Source organism: Cavia porcellus, unplaced genomic scaffold (assembly GCF_034190915.1).
Source record: "Cavia porcellus strain 051 isolate PalLab524CR breed Dunkin Hartley unplaced genomic scaffold, mCavPor4.1 scaffold_3, whole genome shotgun sequence".
NCBI classification, from domain to species: domain Eukaryota; kingdom Metazoa; phylum Chordata; class Mammalia; order Rodentia; family Caviidae; genus Cavia; species Cavia porcellus.
This window is the reverse complement of record NW_026947486.1, coordinates 85,804,590-85,809,288: the sequence shown is the minus strand read 5'-3', so window position 1 is coordinate 85,809,288 and position 4,699 is coordinate 85,804,590.

Below are 4,699 nucleotides of genomic sequence, written 5' to 3'. Positions count from 1 at the left end.
ATGTGACAGGAGACCAAAAAAATCAAGAGTAACTTGCCTATAAACCACAGAATGGATAAGAAAGATGTGGTATTTTCATGCAGTGGAAAGCTACCCAGCTATAAAGTAGAATAATCTCAAGGCTCCTCTAGTAAATGGATGCAACTGGAAATCATGTTCATGGGTGAAACAGTTCAAACTGATATGTGTGAACCCTAGCATAAGAATCAGAAGGAGTTAATGGGATCTGAAAGCAAAATAATTAATGTAAGAATGATAGGGAGGAAACACCTGTTAATTTCTTATTGTCTTGTCTCGAACTCTTGCATTGTTTTCACAATTTTGTTAGGTTTGGCTTTGTTCTGTCTTGTTTTGTTAGATTTTATGCTGTCAGATGCTAGGGGCAGCTATTTTGAATATAATGGGATGTATTATGGTAATCATGGTTTCCTATTATATTGTTTTGAAGTCTTATAATGTTTTCATTCGTTTGGTTTTATTTTGTTTTGCTTGATTTTATTATGTGTGATGGTGTGAACAGCTATTTTGAAGAAAATAAAACATTATAGTAGCAATTGCTGATTTATTATCATCTTGTTTTGAAGTCCTATCATGCTTTTGTTCTTCTTTTTTGATTGGTTCTATGCTGTTGTGTTTATTTGCTTTTATTATGTGTGACTGTATAGACAAATTTTTTGAGGAAAATGAGATATTAGAGTAGCCATTATTCATTTCCTGTTATTTGGTTTTAAACTCCTGTAGTGCTTTCATTCTTTTGAATGGTTTTATACTATTTTGTTATGTTTAATATTATTATGTGTGAAGGTATGCTCAACTATTTCAAGAAAAAAAGACATGGTAGGTACTGTTGATGTCCTGTTGTCTTGTTGTGAAGTGCTGTGTTGCCTGCATTGTTCTGTTCTTATTTGCTTTGTTCTGTTCTATTTTGGTTTATTCTCTTTAAAATAAATTTTTTTAAAATAAAATTTAAAAAATCAGAAACAAGACAAGTATGTCCACTGCCACTACTCCTGTTCAATATAGTACCCAAACCATTAGAATAATCAGGCAAGAGAAATAAAAAAGGGGATACATATAGGCAAAGAAGAAGCCAAATTATTTGCTGATGACATGATGCTCTGCATAGAAGATTTAAATTTTTTCACCACAAAAGCGGCCGGGGGGGGGGGGGGCTGTGGTTTAGCTTAGCTGCATAAGCACCTGCCTGGCAAGCATGAGGTTGTGAGCTCTATCCCTGGTACCAAAAAAATAAAAAAAGAAGAGAAAGAAAAGAAAAGAAAAAACTTCACCAAAAGATCCCTAGAATTAGTAACCAAATTCAATAACAAAGCAGGACACAAAACCTATACACAAAAAATAACATCACTTACACAAACAATTCACTGAGAGAAAAATTAGGAAAACAATATTTCTCACAGTAGCTTGAGGGGGAGTGGTGAACAGTAGAGAAACAGCCGCTCTGAGATTCAGTGTGATGGATGGAATATAGCAATATGAGGAAAAGAAAACAAAGGGGAGTGGATCCCTGGGACCCAGGAGGATCTGAAGTGAATATTGAAGTCCATGGAGGTTGCAAAGAGAAACCTCAGTAAAAAAGAAAGATGAGGCAGGTGGTGTTTTTACCTTACACCCTGATTCATTGCATGAAAAGGGTAGCCCAAACCTGTAGACACATGATGATTGCTGTCAATCCCAGAGGCCTCCACAGAGAAATACACTAGTGAAACAGAGCAGTGGACACAGTGGGCTGCAGTGGCTGGTGAGTTATTCAGAGCCACCCCCCACCCAGGAGAGGGCAATAGGAAGGTAGCCATCTTGGAGAAGGGCCAACTGAGCTTGGAACTCAGAGCAACTGCTAGCTCCATCTAGGGGCTCCCAATGTCAATGCAAGGTGGAACCAAATTCAAATTGGCAGGAGGTCGAAGAGCCAGCTTCAAAGTGGAAGGGATGTGAGTTGAAGCTGGCAAGAGGCACATGGAATGTGGAAGGCAGAACAAATCAGGTTCCAGACTCACAGCCAGAAAGCAGCCTGAACTTCAGTAAAACTAAAGGTGGAGGCTTTCTGGGAATATCTACTACTCTACCATGGATTTATGACAGGCTTGCTGGAATCAATCAACATAAATTTGAGCTCAGTCTGCCCAATTTGTCTACCAGTGACAGCAGAGATACAACTTGGAGTGGACATTTTTTTCTTTTCTTCTCTTTTCTTTTCTCATTTTTGTTTTTGTTTTACCTTTGGGGTTTTTCACTGTTATTTGGTTATTTGGGTGTGATACTTTCTAATATTGTTTTTGTTATATTCTGTTCTTATTTATATTTCTTCCCTCTCTTTCCCACCTGTCTTCTTCGCCATTTTCCCAAAGTTTTCATAATCTTCCTTTGTCCTGTAGCCTTGTTTCTAATCTCTTCCTCTTCTTTTTTCTCTATTTCTTACCCAACTCATTTTAAATTTTTCCCATGAGGGAAAAATTCCCATATTGAGGGCATATTTATTGTATATAATTTTCTAGTTCATTTTAGATTTGGCTATATAACAACAAATATAATTCATGTGGTTAAAGGTAGAAAATCAGTAGTTAGCAAAATGTATCGTTTTCTAGGCTGTGTTTGATGCTATTGTTATTGCCAATCATACTACTTTATTCAAGGTAATAATATGTTCTCATCAGTTGTTCTTCCTGCTTTGCCAAGACTGAGATTGCCTGTAGGTCATAAACAATAACATAAGCCAGTACCAAAGAAACAGGGCTAAACCAAATAGGCAGAAACTCCCCATCCTCACTAAAGTGAAGGGATACAATCTAGCAACAGACTTAAATTCCAAAAATCAAGCTATTCCTGGAACACAATTTGTGAGAAATATTCTCTTTTAAAAGGTTCTAAACACTAGCAATAAAGCTACTTCTTATAAGTGATTTACTAGCATCAATTCAGGAACTAAACTAAACAAAACAGAAAGTGAGAAGACACATAAGCAAGAAGAAACCCCAGATTTCCAGCTCACCAAAGGCAAACCCAAGGGACAATGAGGTGGAACAAACTGAAAGCCAGCTACCTAGATTCTCTGAAATGGTAACAGCAGGAGTGAAAAAAGACATTGAATGAGACACTAGAAAAAATCAAATCAGAAATAATTTCCTAGATAACTTCAAAGATGGTGACCTTAACAATCGCTTCAAAAAATAGTTAGGAGTTAACCTATCCAAGGAAGTTTTAAAAAATTACAGTACTCTGACAAAAAAAAATGGAAGCTGAGATCAGAAAATGGAAAGATATCCTTTGTACTAGGATAGGAAAAACCAATATTGTCAAAATAACCATAATTCCAAAATTTATATACAGACATAATTCAAACCCAATAAAAATATCACCTGTATTACTCACATAACTAGAGAAAACAATCCTAAAATTCATATAGAACCAGCTTGTTTGTAAATTGGGGACTCAGAAGATAAAAACTTTAAGAATGAGCTTCAGGTAAGCAGGAACAAATCAACACCTCCAAGATCTGGACTTAAGACTGTGGAATATAACAGTTTGGTGGAGGAAAAAGAGGGACATGGACCACCATGACCCAAGAAGCATCTGAGGAGAAAATATGAGCCCACAGAGAAAGTCTGAAGACAGACTTCAACACAGAATAAGGCAAGGCAATCCACACTACTCCCCAGATCCTAGGCTTGTGGCATGAGACACTGAATGTGTGTGAGAGAAAGATCAAATCTACAAAAACACAGGGAGTAGGGGTGACTCCAGAGGTCTCCAAGGAGAAGCACATCAGTGGAATGGAGCAGTGAATGCTGGGTACTTCTTCAGCTGGTGACACCATTCTAAGCAACTGCTACATTCACTGGAGTGTGTGCTTGGTCAGGCGCCACTTAAGGCAGGGTCAATTGAATCCAAGACTTGGAACATGCATGAGTTGGCTTTATCTCATGGTTCCCAGTGTTGAAATCTAACAATGACTGCATGAGGGACAACCACGAGACACATTCAGTGTCAGGACCCATGGTCCTATAGGCAATAGAAACAGACAGTGATGTAGGCTGAAAAATTCAGGCCCCAATTCCACAGTCAAAAGCTAGGATTAGCCTGAAATTCTGTGGAATTGAACCCACCAGAAACAGCACCTCACCCTAATTCTATTTCAGGCTTGTGGGGAACATCCTGCATGGATCTGAGCTCTGTCTGTTTCCTTTGTCTACCAATGACAGTGGAGACACAACATGAATTGGACATTACCACAAAACTGTAGAAAAGAGAAGATAATTAGAAGCTTGAAATCACAGAGAAATCTTTTGTTTTTCTTTGCTTCTGGATTTTGTTGTTGTTATCACTCATTTGATTTTTTTCTTAATTGTTTTTGTTTTTTCACAAGTGTGAACATTGTTGTTAGATTTTGTTTGTTGTGTTCTTGCTTTTGTTTTTTCTTTCTTTCTCCCTACCCCTGTCCTCTTCAACAGTTTCTCAATGCTTTGGTAATCTCCCTTTGTCTTTCAGCCTTGCTTTTAATATTTGTTTCTTTTACTTCTCTATTTTTTGCTCATCTCTTAAATTTTTTCTCCTGCAGCTAAAAATATTCTACTAAATAAATATGTACTGCATATAAGGTTCTGTTTTGTTTTAGATTTTGTTACATAACAATAAATTGTATACTTATGATTAAAGTTGGCAAATTAACAGTTTGTGATTTTCT